The sequence below is a fragment of the Oncorhynchus tshawytscha genome, linkage group LG05 (genome assembly GCF_018296145.1).
Source record: "Oncorhynchus tshawytscha isolate Ot180627B linkage group LG05, Otsh_v2.0, whole genome shotgun sequence".
Lineage (NCBI taxonomy): Eukaryota > Metazoa > Chordata > Actinopteri > Salmoniformes > Salmonidae > Oncorhynchus > Oncorhynchus tshawytscha.
The window spans coordinates 81,860,869-81,875,664 of NC_056433.1; the positions used below are offsets into that span (position 1 = coordinate 81,860,869).

The 14,796-nt window shown below is 42.8% G+C and overlaps 1 long non-coding RNA gene across 1 annotated transcript; it reads right to left on the reverse strand.

Annotated features, from left to right (window-relative positions):
* Positions 1-12,527: 12,527 nt before the first annotated feature.
* On the reverse strand, positions 12,528-14,375 carry LOC112235880. The gene is made up of 3 exons (XR_002951133.2): positions 14,273-14,375; positions 13,815-13,929; positions 12,528-13,668 (listed from the first exon to the last, which is right to left on the reverse strand). It is a non-coding gene; the product is annotated as an uncharacterized LOC112235880 (long non-coding RNA).
* Between the last annotated feature and the right edge of the window lie 421 nt (positions 14,376-14,796).

Sequence of the window (14,796 nt, forward strand, 5' to 3'; positions counted from 1 at the left end):
TGTGTGTGTGTGTGTGCATGCTTGCGTGCGTGTATGTGGTTTTCCTGGTCTGAGGGAAACTAGACCAGGCTTTAGACCAGGCTTTAAACCAGGCTTTAAGCCAGGCTTTAGCTTAGGCTTTAAGCCAGGCTTTAGCTCAGGCTTTAGCTCAGGCTTTAGACCAGGCTATAAACCAGGCTTAAAACCAGGCTTTAAACCAGGCTTTAATCTTTAGACCAGGCTTTAAACCACACTTTAGCTTGGGCTTTAAACCAGTCTTTAGCTCAGGCTTTAAACCAGGCTTTAGACCAGGCTTTAGCCCAGGCTTTGGACCAGGCTTTAAACTAGGCTTTAGCTCAGGCTTTAAACCAGGCTTTAGCTCATGCTTTAAACCAGGCATTAGACCAGGCTTTAGACCAGGCTTTAGCTCAGGCTTTAAACCAGGCTTTAGACCAGGCTTTAGCTCAGGCTTTGGACCAGGCTTTAAACTAGGCTTTAGCTCAGGCTTTAAACCAGGCTTTAGCTCATGCTTTAAACCAGGCATTAGACCAGGCTTTAGACCAGGCTTTAGCTCAGGCTTTAAACCAGGCTTTAGACCAGGCTTTAGCTCAGGCTTTGGACCAGGCTTTAAACCAGGCTTTAGACCAGGCTCAGTGAGTTAACACTGTAATGTAATGCGAAAACAGGTTCAAATCCAGTTAGTCACATACGTGTGTGTGTGTACCTATGTTTCTTTGTTCATGCATGTATGAGTCAGTCTGTGTGAGTATTGTGTGTCTCCACAGGGTTAGTTGTACAAGACTGTGTGTGTGTACATTGGGATGTCAGTGTAAGTATGTGTGAGTGTATGGTTAGAGCAGTGTGAGTGCATAGAGTTGTGGGAGTTTTTCCTAGCCACCGTGCTTCTACATCTGCATTGTTTGCTGTTTGGGGTTTTAGGCTGGGTTTCTGTACCGCACTTTGAGATGTCAGCTGATATACGAAGGGCTATATAAATACATTTTATTTGATTTTTGATTTGCAAAAAAGGGTCAATGCAGGTAGCCCAAGAAGCCATTTGATTAGCAACATAGAAGTGTTGTTTAGAAGTCTTAAGGATTGGGGGTAGAAGCTGATCAAGGTACTGTTGGTTCCAGACTCTCTGATGTAGGTGGAGAGAAGCCATTAAGTCACAAGTATTTCCGCTGCTGTGTCTGAATATTGGTTCTAGCCAGACACCAGGATCCAGACCAGACATGCCAGTCCAAAGGGTTGGTCATTAGTTCTGTGACCATCTAGAGAACCCTTTTGTGTCCTCTGATAGAACTGTACACATATCCAAATGGGATGCTTGAATTCCAGAACTCTCTTAATATATCCTTCTCCCCATCTCTCTCTCTCTCTCGCTCTGTGTTTGCAGTGTGTGTGTTCTGAAACAGAGGTTTAGTTTTGTGGTAGACTGACTGACAGAGAGAGGTAGATACACACCACTGCACCTCCCAGAGAGGCATAATGTATGATGATGTATCTCATACTCCTCTACTGCCACCTAGTGTTGTATCTCGTAATCCTCTACGGCCACCAACTGTTGTATCTAATACTCCTTTACTACCACGAACTGTAGTACTTTATACTCCTCTACTGCCACCTAGTGTTGTATCTAATACTCTACTACCACCTAGTGTTGTATCTAAGACTCCTCTACTGCCACCTAGTGTTGTATCTAATACTCCTCTGCTGCCAACTAGTGTTGTATCTAATACTCTACTGCCACCTAGTGTTGTATCTAATACTCCTCTACTGCCACATAGTGTTGTATCTAATACTCCTCTACTGCCACCTAGTGTTGTATCTAATACTCCTCTGCTGCCACCAAGTGTTGTATCTAATACTCTACTGCCACCTAGTGTTGTGTCTAATTCTCTACTGCTACCTAGTGTTGTATAGAATACTCCTCTACTGCCACCTAGTGTTGTGTCCAATACTCTACTGCCACCTAGTGTTGTGTTTAATGCTCTACTGCCACCTAGTGTTGTGTCTAATACTCTACTGCTACCTAGTGTTGTATCTAATACCTGTCTACTGCCACCTAGTGTTGTATCTAATACTCCTCTGCTGCCACCAAGTGTTGTATCTAATACTCTACTGCCACCTAGTGTTGTATCTAATACCTGTCTACTGCCACCTAGTGTTGTACCTAATACTACTCACCTGCCACCTAGTGTTGTATTGAATACTCTACTGCCACCTAGTGTTGTACCTAATACTCTACTGCCATCTAGTGTTGTATCTAATACTCCTCTACTGCCACCTAGTGTTGAATCTAATACTCCTCTACTGCCACCTAGTGTTGTATCTAATACTCCTTTACTGCCACCTAGTGTGGTATCTAATACTCTACTGCCACCTAGTGTTGTGTCCAATACTCTACTGCCACCTAGTGTTGTGTCTAATACTCTACTGTCACCTAGTGTTGTATCTAATACTCCTCTACTGTCACCTAGTGTTGTATCTAATACTCCTCTACTGCCACCTAGTGTTGTATCTAATACTCTGCTGCCACCTAGTGTTGTGTCCAATACTCTACTGCTACCTAGTGTTGTATAGAATACTCCTCTACTGCCACCTAGTGTTGTGTCCAATACTCTACTGCCACCTAGTGTTGTGTTTAATACTCTACTGCCACTTAGTGTTGTGACCAATACTCTACTGCCACCTGGTGTTGTGTCCAATACTCTACTGCCACCTAGTGTTGTGTTTAATACTCTACTGCCACCAGGTGTTGTGTCCAATACTCTACTGCCACCTAGTGTTGTGTTTAATACTCTACTGCCACCTAGTGTTGTGTCCAATACTCTACTGCCCCCTAGTGTTGTGTTTAATACTCTACTGCCACCTAGAGTTGTGTCCAATACTCTACTGCCACCTAGTGTTGTGTTTAATACTCTACTGCCACCTAGAGTTGTGTCCAATACTCTTCTGCGAACTGATGTTGTGTCCAATACTCTACTGCCACCTAGAGTTGTATCTAATACTCCTCTACTGCCACCTAGTGTTGTGTCTAATACTCCTCTACTGCCACCTAGTGTTGTATCTAATACTCGTCTACTGCCACCTAGTGTTGTATCTAATACTCCTCTACTGCCACCTAGTGTTGTATCTAATACTCCTCTACTGCCACCTAGTGTTGTATCTAATGCTCCTCTACTGCCACCTAGTGTTGTGTTTAATACTCTACTGCCACCTAGTGTTGCATCTAATACCTGTGTACTGCCACCTAGTGTTGTATCTAATACTCCTCTACTGCCACCTAGTGTTGTGTTTAATACTCTACTGCCACCTAGTGTTGTATCTAATACCTGTCTACTGCCACCTAGTATTATATCAAATACTCCTCTACTGCCACCTAATGTTGTATCTAATACTCCTCTACTGCCACCTAGTGTTTTATCTAATACTCCTCTACTGTCACCTAGTGTTGTATCTAATACTCCTCTACTGCCACCTAGTGTTGTATCTAATACTCTGCTGCCACCTAGTGTTGTGTTTAATACTCTACTGCCACTTAGTGTTGTGACCAATACTCTACTGCCACCTGGTGTTGTGTCCAATACTCTACTGCCACCTAGTGTTGTGTTTAATACTCTACTGCCACCTAGTGTTGTGTCCAATACTCTACTACCACCTGGTGTTGTGTCTAAAAGTCCTCTCCTGCCAATTAGTGTTGTATCTAATACTCTACTGCCACCTAGTGTTGTGTATAATACTCCTCTACTGCCACCAAGTGTTGTGTCCAATACTCTACTGCCACCTAGTGTTGTGTTTAATACTTTACTGCCACCTAGTGTTGTGTCCAATACTCTACTGCCACCTGGTGTTGTGTCTAATAGTCCTCTCCTGCCAATTAGTGTTGTATCTAACACTCTACTGCCACCTGGTGTTGTGTCCAATACTCCTCTACTATCACCTAGTGTTGTATATAATACTCCTCCACTGCCACCTGGTGTTGTGTCCAATAGTCTACTGCCACCTAGAGTTGTATCTAATACACTACTGCCACCTAGTGTTGTATCTAATACTCTACTGCCACCTAGTGTTGTATCTAATACTCGTCTACTGCCACCTAGTGTTGTGTCTAATAGTCCTCTTCTGCCACCTAGTGTTGTATCTAATACTCTACTGCCACCTAGTGTTGTGTCCAATACTCTACTGCTACCTAGTGTTGTATAGAATACTCCTCTACTGCCACCTAGTGTTGTGTCCAATACTCTACTGCCACCTAGTGTTGTGTCCAATACTCTTCTGCCACCTAGTGTTGTGTCCAATACTCTTCTGCCACCTGGTGTTCTGTCCAATACTCTACTGCCACCTAGAGTTGTATCTAATACACTACTGCCACCTAGTGTTGTATCTAATACTCTACTGCCACCTGGTGTTGTGTCCAATACTCTTCTGCCACCTGGTGTTGTGTTTAATACTCTACTGCCACCTAGTGTTGTGTCCAATACTCTAATGCCACCTAGTGTTGTGTTTAATACTCTACTGCCACCTAGTGTTGTGTCCAATACTCTTCTGCCACCTGGTGTTGTGTCCAATACTCTACTGCCACCTAGAGTTGTATCTAATACACTACTGCCACCTAGTGTTGTATCTAATACTCTACTGCCACCTAGTGTTGTATCTAATACTCCTCTACTGCCACCTAGTGTTGTGTCTAATACTCCTCTACTGTCACGTAGTGTTGTATCTAATACTCGTCTACTGCCACCTAGTGTTGTGTCTAATAGTCCTCTCCTGCCACCTAGTGTTGTATCTAATACTCTACTGCCACCTAGTTTTGTGTCCAATACTCTACTGCTACCTAGTGTTGTATAGAATACTCCTCTACTGCCACCTAGTGTTGTGTCCAATACTCTACTGCCACCTAGTGTTGTGTTTAATACTCTACTGCCACTTAGTGTTGTGACCAATACTCTACTGCCAACTGGTGTTGTGTCCAATACTCTACTGCCACCTAGTGTTGTGTTTAATACTCTACTGCCACCTAGTGTTGTGTCCAATACTCTACTGCCACCTGGTGTTGTGTCTAAAAGTCCTCTCCTGCCAATTAGTGTTGTATCTAATACTCTACTGCCACCTAGTGTTGTGTATAATACTCCTCTACTGCCACCAAGTGTTGTGTCCAATACTCTACTGCCACCTAGTGTTGTGTTTAATACTTTACTGCCACCTAGTGTTGTGGCCAATACTCTACTGCCACCTGTTGTTGTGTCTAATAGTCCTCTCCTGCCAATTAGTGTTGTATCTAATACTCTACTGCCACCTGGTGTTGTGTCCAATACTCCTCTACTGCCACCTAAGTGTTGTATCTAATACTCCTCTACTGTCACCTAGTGTTGTGTCTAATACTCTACTACCACCTAGTGTTGTATATAATACTCCTCCACTGCCACCTAGTGTTGTATCTAATACTCTACTGCCACCTAGAGTTGTATCTAATACACTACTGCCACCTTGTGTTGTATCTAATACTCTACTGCCACCTAGTGTTGTATCTAATACTGTCTACTGCCACCTAGTGTTGTGTCTAATAGTCCTCTCCTGCCACCTAGTGTTGTATCTAATACTCTACTGCCACCTAGTGTTGTGTCCAATACTCTACTGCTACCTAGTGTTGTATAGAATACTCCTCTACTGCCACCTAGTGTTGTGTCCAATACTCTACTGCCACCTAGTGTTGTGTCCAATACTCTTCTGCCACCTAGTGTTGTGTCCAATACTCTTCTGCCACCTGGTGTTGTGTCCAATACTCTACTGCCACCTAGAGTTGTATCTAATACACTACTGCCACCTAGTGTTGTATCTAATACTCTACTGCCACCTAGTGTTGTATCTAATACTCCTCTACTGCCACCTAGTGTTGTGTCTAATACTCCTCTACTGTCACGTAGTGTTGTATCTAATACTCTACTGCCACCTAGTGTTGTATCTAATACTCCTCTACTGCCACCATGTGTTGTGTGTAATACTCTTCTGCCACCTGTTGTTGTGTCCAATACTCTACTGCCACCTAGAGTTGTATCTAATACTCTACTGCCACCTAGTGTTGTATCTAATACTCCTCTACTGTCACCTAGTGTTGTGTCTATTAGTCCTCTCCTGCCACCTAGTGTTGTATCTAATACTCTACTGCCACCTAGTGTTGTATCTAATACTCCTCTACTGTCACCTAGTGTTGTGTCAAATACTCCTCTACTGCCACCTAGTGTTGTGTTTAATACTCTACTGCCACCTAGTGTTGTATCTAATACCTGTCTACTGCCACCTAGTATTATATCAAATACTCCTCTACTGCCACCTAGTGTTGAATCTAATACTCCTCTACTGCCACCTAGTGTTTTATCTAATACTCCTTTACTGCCACCTAGTGTTGTGTCTAATACTCCTCTACTGCCACCTAGTGTTGTGTTTAATACTCTACTGCCACCTAGCGTTGTATCTAATACCTGTCTACTGCCACCTAGTATTTATCAAATACTCCTCTACTGCCACCTAGTGTTGTATCTAATACTATTCTACTGCCACCTAGTGTTGTATCTAATATTCTACTGCCACCTAGTGTTGTGTCCAATACTCTACTGCCACCTGGTGTTGTGTCCAATACTCTACTGCCACCTAGTGTTGTGTTTAATACTCTACTGCCACCTAGTGTTGTGTCCAATACTCTACTGCCACCTAGTGTTGTGTTTAATACTCTACTGCCACCTAGATTTGTGTCCAATACTCTTCTGCGAACTGGTGTTGTGTCCAATACTCTACTGCCACCTAGAGTTGTATCTAATACTCCTCTACTGCCACCTAGTGTTGTGTCTAATACTCCTCTACTGCCACCTAGTGTTGTATCTAATACTGTCTACTGCCACCAAGTGTTGTATCTAATACTCCTCTACTGCCACCTAGTGTTGTATCTAATACTCCTCTACTGCCACCTAGTGTTGTATCTAATACTCCTCTACTGCCACCTAGTGTTGTGTTTAATACTCTACTGCCACCTAGTGTTGCATCTAATACCTGTCTACTGCCACCTAGTGTTGTATCTAATACTCCTCTACTGCCACCTAGTGTTGTGTTTAATACTCTACTGCCACCTAGTGTTGCATCTAATACCTGTCTACTGCCACCTAGTGTTGTATCTAATACTCCTCTACTGCCACCTAGTGTTGTATCTAATACTCCTCTACTGCCACCTAGTGTTGTATCTAATACTCCTCTACTGCCACCTAGTGTTGTATCTAACATTCTGCTGCCACCTAGTGTTGTGTCCAATACTCTACTGCCACCTAGGGTTGTATCTAATACTCCTCTGCTGCCACCTAGTGTTGTATCTTATACTCTACTGCCACCTAGTTTTGTATCCAATACTCTACTGCCACCTGGTGTTGTGTCCAATACTCTTCTGCCACCTGGTGTTGTGTTTAATACTCTACTGCCACCTAGTGTTGTGTCCAATACTCTAATGCCACCTAGTGTTGTGTTTAATACTCTACTGCCACCTAGTGTTGTGTCCAATACTCTTCTGCCACCTGGTGTTGTGTCCAATACTCTACTGCCACCTAGAGTTGTATCTAATACACTACTGCCACCTAGTGTTGTATCTAATACTCTACTGCCACCTAGTATTGTATCTAATACTCCTCTACTGCCACCTAGTGTTGTGTCTAATACTCCTCTACTGCCACCTAGTGTTGTGTCTAATAGTCCTCTCCTGCCACCTAGTGTTGTATCTAATACTCTACTGCCACCTAGTTTTGTGTCCAATACTCTACTGCTACCTAGTGTTGTATAGAATACTCCTCTACTGCCACCTAGTGTTGTGTCCAATACTCTACTGCCACCTAGTGTTGTGTTTAATACTCTACTGCCACTTAGTGTTGTGACCAATACTCTACTGCCACCTGTTGTTGTGTCCAATACTCTACTGCCACCTAGTGTTGTGTTTAATACTCTACTGCCACCTAGTGTTGTGTCCAATACTCTACTGCCACCTGGTGTTGTGTCTAAAAGTCCTCTCCTGCCAATTAGTGTTGTATCTAATACTCTACTGCCACCTAGTGTTGTGTATAATACTCCTCTACTGCCACCAAGTGTTGTGTCCAATACTCTACTGCCACCTAGTGTTGTGTTTAATACTTTACTGCCACCTAGTGTTGTGTCCAATACTCTACTGCCACCTGGTGTTGTGTCTAATAGTCCTCTACTGCCAATTAGTGTTGTATCTAATACTCTACTGCCACCTGGTGTTGTGTCCAATACTCCTCTACTGCCACCTAGTGTTGTATCTAATACTCCTCTACTGTCACCTAGTGTTGTGTCTAATACTCTACTACCACCTAGTGTTGTATATAATACTCCTCTACTGCCACCTGGTGTTGTGTCCAATACTCTACTGCCACCAGGTGTTGTGTCCAATACTCTACTGCCACCTGGTGTTGTGTCCAATACTCTACTGCCACCTGGTGTTGTGTCCAATACTCTACTGCCACCAGGTGTTGTGTCCAATACTCTACTGCCACCTGGTGTTGTGTCCAATACTCTTCTGCCACCTGGTGTTGTGTCCAATACTCTACTGCCACCTAGTGTTGTGTTTAATACTCTTCTGCCACCTAGTGTTGTGTCCAATACTCTACTGCCACCTAGTGTTGTGTTTAATACTCTACTGCCACCTAGTGTTGTGTCCAATACTCTAATGCCACCTAGTGTTGTGTTTAATACTCTACTGCCACCTAGTGTTGTGTCCAATACTCTTCTGCCACCTGGTGTTGTGTCCAATACTCTACTGCCACCTAGAGTTGTATCTAATACACTACTGCCACCTAGTGTTGTATCTAATACTCTACTGCCACCTAGTATTGTATCTAATACTCCTCTACTGCCACCTAGTGTTGTGTCTAATACTCCTCTACTGCCACCTAGTGTTGTGTCTAATAGTCCTCTCCTGCCACCTAGTGTTGTATCTAATACTCTACTGCCACCTAGTTTTGTGTCCAATACTCTACTGCTACCTAGTGTTGTATAGAATACTCCTCTACTGCCACCTAGTGTTGTGTCCAATACTCTACTGCCACCTAGTGTTGTGTTTAATACTCTACTGCCACTTAGTGTTGTGACCAATACTCTACTGCCACCTGTTGTTGTGTCCAATACTCTACTGCCACCTAGTGTTGTGTTTAATACTCTACTGCCACCTAGTGTTGTGTCCAATACTCTACTGCCACCTGGTGTTGTGTCTAAAAGTCCTCTCCTGCCAATTAGTGTTGTATCTAATACTCTACTGCCACCTAGTGTTGTGTATAATACTCCTCTACTGCCACCAAGTGTTGTGTCCAATACTCTACTGCCACCTAGTGTTGTGTTTAATACTTTACTGCCACCTAGTGTTGTGTCCAATACTCTACTGCCACCTGGTGTTGTGTCTAATAGTCCTCTACTGCCAATTAGTGTTGTATCTAATACTCTACTGCCACCTGGTGTTGTGTCCAATACTCCTCTACTGTCACCTAGTGTTGTGTCTAATACTCTACTACCACCTAGTGTTGTATATAATACTCCTCTACTGCCACCTGGTGTTGTGTCCAATACTCTACTACCACCTAGTGTTGTATATAATACTCCTCTACTGCCACCTGGTGTTGTGTCCAATACTCTACTGCCACCAGGTGTTGTGTCCAATACTCTACTGCCACCTGGTGTTGTGTCCAATACTCTACTGCCACCTGGTGTTGTGTCCAATACTCTACTGCCACCAGGTGTTGTGTCCAATACTCTACTGCCACCTGGTGTTGTGTCCAATACTCTTCTGCCACCTGGTGTTGTGTCCAATACTCTACTGCCACCTAGTGTTGTGTTTAATACTCTTCTGCCACCTAGTGTTGTGTCCAATACTCTACTGCCACCTAGTGTTGTGTTTAATACTCTACTGCCACCTAGTGTTGTGTCCAATACTCTTCTGCCACCTGGTGTTGTGTCCAATACTCTACTGCCACCTAGAGTTGTATCTAATACACTACTGCCACCTAGTGTTGTATCTAATACTCCTCTACTGCCACCTAGTGTTGTGTCTAATACTCCTCTACTGTCACCTAGTGTTGTATCTAATACTCCTCTACTGCCACCTAGTGTTGTGTCTAATAGTCCTCTCCTGCCACCTAGAGTTGTATCTAATACTCTACTGCCACCTAGTGTTGTATCTAATACTCCTCTACTGCCACCTAGTGTTGTGTCTAATAGTCCTCTCCTGCCAACTAGTGTTGTATCTAATACTCTACTGCCACCTAGTGTTGTAACTAATACTCCTCTACTGCCACCTAGTGCTGTGTCTAATACTCCTCTACTGCCACCTAGTGTTGTATCTAATACTCGTCTACTGCCACCTAGTGTTGTATCTAATACTCCTCTACTGCCACCTAGTGTTGTGTTTAATACTCTACTGCCACCTAGTGTTGCATCTAATACCTGTCTACTGCCACCTAGTATTATATCAAATACTCCTCTACTGCCACCTAGTGTTGTATCTAATACCTGTCTACTGCCACCTAGTGTTGTATCTAATACTCTTCTGCTGCCACCTCGTGTTGTATCTTATACTCTACTGCCACCTAGTTTTGTATCTAATACTCCTCTACTGCCACCTAGTGTTGTATCTAATACTCCTCTGCTGCCACCTAGTGTTGTATCTAATACTCTACTGCCACCTAGTGTTGTATCTAATACTCCTCTACTGCCACCTAGTGTTGTGTATAATACTCCTCTACTGCCACCTAGTATTGTATATAATACTCCTCTACTGCCACCTAGTGTTGTGTCCAATACTCTACTGCCACCTAGTGTTGTATCTAATACTCCTCTACTGCCACCTAGTGTTGTATCTAATACTCCTCTGCTGCCACCTAGTGTTGTATCTAATACTCCTCTACTGCCACCTAGTGTTGTATCTAATACTCCTCTACTGCCACCTAGTGTTGTGTCCAATACTCTACTGCCACCTAGTGTTGTATCTATTACTCCTCTACTGCCACCTAGTGTTGTGTATAATACTCCTCTACTGCCACCTAGTATTGTATATAATACTCCTCTACTGCCACCTAGTGTTGTGTCTAATACTCTACTGCCACCTAGTGTTGTGTTTAACACTCTACTGCCACCTAGTCTTGTATATAATACTCCTCTCCTGCCACCTAGTGTTGTGTCTAATACTCTACTGCCACCTAGTGTTGTGTTTAACACTCTACTGCCACCTAGTATTGTATATAATACTCCTCTACTGCCACCTAGTGTTGTGTTTAACACTCCACTGCCACCTAGTATTGTATATAATACTCCTCTACTGCCACCTAGTGTTGTGTCAAATACTCTACTGCCACCTTGTGTTGTATCAAATATTGTAATGCTTCCTAGTGCTGAGGAAAATGGTGGCTGTTTAACAGGCTCCTGACCAATTGTGCTTCTGCATTATTGGGAATGGCCCACTTCTAAGCATTTCACTGTTATTCTACATTTGTTCTTTACGAAGCACGTGACAAATAACATTGGATTTGATTAGATTAGATTTGCTCCTGTTCCGTTTGCCATTGCAGCCACCTTGGTATAGCTGTCTTCTGTAGACTGTTTCATTATAGACCAGCTCATCACCCTAGTACAAAATAAATAAAAAACGAATGAAAATGGCGAGATTAAATTATAAATAACTTTTTTGCCTAAAGCCTTACTCAACTTCTTATTTATCCCTCCCTAGAGAGGCTGCACTGGTGCAATATGTCCTTGTGGGAAGAAGAGAGACCGCACTGGTGCAATATGTCCTTGTAAGAAGAGAGGCCTCAGTGGTAGCTTTTGTGGGAGAAAGGGAACATTCTCATTATCGACCTACGTGGAAGTATCTGTGGTGTTTGGTGATGTTTTGCCATCTTTGTAGGTGTCCATCCGCCATAAGAAGTAGTGCCTGAGGGGAATGTAGGTACACCTTTGTGTTCACCGAGGTTCATGGAGACTTTTGTAACAACAAAAGGAGAACCTAGATTGCATGCTGCATCCCTTCCCCTGAATGTATATACTGGAGTTTTGGTAGGGGAGAGTAGGGTAAGTAAAAATGTTTGCCTTGGGGTAAGTTGAGCCAATGGCCACCATACCCAATAGAAATTATCATTACATTTAGTCAATTTTATGTGTAATATGCATAGTATTTTTGCAATGTGTCATGCACATGAACTCAAAATATTATAATAATATTTTATTGTTACAGAGCAGACACGCACCGTGGATACAAATGTTTAACAAGCAGGGGTCTCGCCCCCTTGAGGTTCTTGAGAGAGCAACCAAGGAAGTGAGAGAAGAGAAGAAGTCCATTTGAGAAGCAGCACAAGGGATGAAAACATAAACCTTAGGAGATTGAAGAGGTGGTACATTGACAAAAAAAGAAAACAGACATGTCCCTGTATGGTAGAGTAGCAGACCTGGTTCAGTCTGCTTTCCAACAAACCCTTGGGGGACAAATTCACCTTTCAGCAGGATAATAACCTAAAACACAAGGCCAAATAAACACTGGAGTTGCTTACCAAGACAACATTGAATGTTCCTGAGTGGCCTAGTTACAGATTTGAAATAGACTTGAAAATAGACTTGAAAATAGACTTGAAAATCTATGGCAAGACTTGAAATTTCACTTTCAATAAATTTGCTAAACTTTCTATAAACATGTTTTCACTTTATCATTATGGGGTATTGTGTGTAGATGGGTGAGGGAAAAAAAAGATACATTTAATCCATGTTGAAGTCAGCCTGTAATACAACAAAATGTGGAATAAGTCAAGGGGGTATGAATACTTTCTGAAGGCCCTGTATCTGATGACATGGAGTCTGAGCTTCATAAACATATCAAGAATCTCACGGAGCAGTTTCATGGGCTAAGTAGCCTCAAATACAGAGAACGTATCTATGAATTGGCACATCAAAACAACAACCCTGTCCCAGACATCTGGTGAAGAAATGGACGTATCATGTGACGTATCATGTGACGTATCATGTGACGTATCATGTGACGTATCATGTGACGTATCATGTGACGTATCATGTGACATTGAACAGAGCGATCTATATCTGAATGTAAGCATGCAATACAAAATATACCACACCCACATTCCTTGATTTAATAGCATCACCCACTGTCACCACCTACTTACCCTAAGACAGCTCAACTTACCCCGTCCTCATGCCCAATTTACCCCATACCTGAGACCACCTTTTTTTGGATGAGCTATGTTTTCAAACCTGTTATGTTTACATTCATTCAGATTATTTCCAGGGATACACAACATCCTGAAATATATGTAGATATCTTTGTTAGAAAGAAAACTATATTTCCCTTGACGTAGTGATGCTGTATGTAAAAAAACATGTCTCAACTTACCCCACTCTCCCTTACTGTGTGGGGGTGGAGGACATGGATTTGATCCAGTACAGACACAGCAGCAGTAGAAGGCCTAACTAACCGTCACACTGTGTAGGCCTTCCTCTCTGAATCTGATAAGCACCATCTGACACAGGGAGGGAAACATGCCACAGCACCACCCATGCTGCAACACTTCACGTCCTGTCTGTCTTCAGGGCTGTTGTAAAGATCAGTTATTCTGCTGAAGTTTCCCTTTGATGTTACTCCGGCTATTTGGGTGAGAAAATAAAACAAGTCTGTTAAAGGTGAGTGATACAGAAATGGACACATAGTTTTTTGGATACATCATCCTCATGTTTATTTTTGTATTTTTTTAAATAAAGTGATTGGGGTATTTAGCAAAGAATAATGATACCTGTAGGATAGTGAACCGTGCAGTCTTATCAGGGGGATGTCAAACATCAGGAATCAGGTAGGATTCAGGTACAAAATGGTGGTACTTATTTACAGGTGCCGAAGGTGAGTAAAAGCTGGATACAAAATATAAAAGTTACATATGTGTCATTTAGCAGATGCTTTTATCCAAAGCGACTCACAGTCATGCGTACATTTTACATACAGGTGATTGCAGGAATCAAACCCGCAAGAGCCGTGCTCAACCCACTGAGCGACAGTGGATGTTTATAATCAACACTGACATTTCTAAATAATAAAACAGATAACTAAATGGCCAATTAGGTGAAGCTATTGGCTTCTAAAGCAGAGCGCCTTGAAACGTAGACACTGGGAGTAGAGCCGTTTAATATAACAAATAACATGGACCCATACAACACAGGAGTAGCTTCTAGACATGAACAACAGAAACTATCCTACCTGGGGAAGGAACCTAAGGGAGTGCCAGATAAAGGGGAGGTAATGAGTGAGGTAATGGAGAGTCCAGGTGAGCCTCATGATGATTCCCAGGACCGGTGGATAGTAAACCTGCGACGTTCGAACGCCCGAGAGGGGAGGAGTGGGAGTAGACGTGACACACCTATACTGTAACTTTGCCAATGTTAATCATTCCTCACACAGTTGAGTTGAAGAGAGCCGTGGTGCAACATGTCACTCCAGCCTAGTCTCTCCTGAAAATGAGCACTAAGCTACCTGAACAGGGTAAAAACTCAACCCCTCACACTGGGATCATCTAAAATGCACCTTTAAAAAAGTATTTCATCAAAACATTAAAACATTATCAGACAAAAAGTCTGGATTTGCCTCCATCCATCCTCCATTTGCCTCCAGATTTTCAGAAAGGGAACACATTCTGGCCATTCTGATTGGTCCCGAAACCGATGGGTGTATGTAGTGATCGTAGAGCAGCGGAATTCAACTCAGGGTGAGTCGTCAGGCAAGAG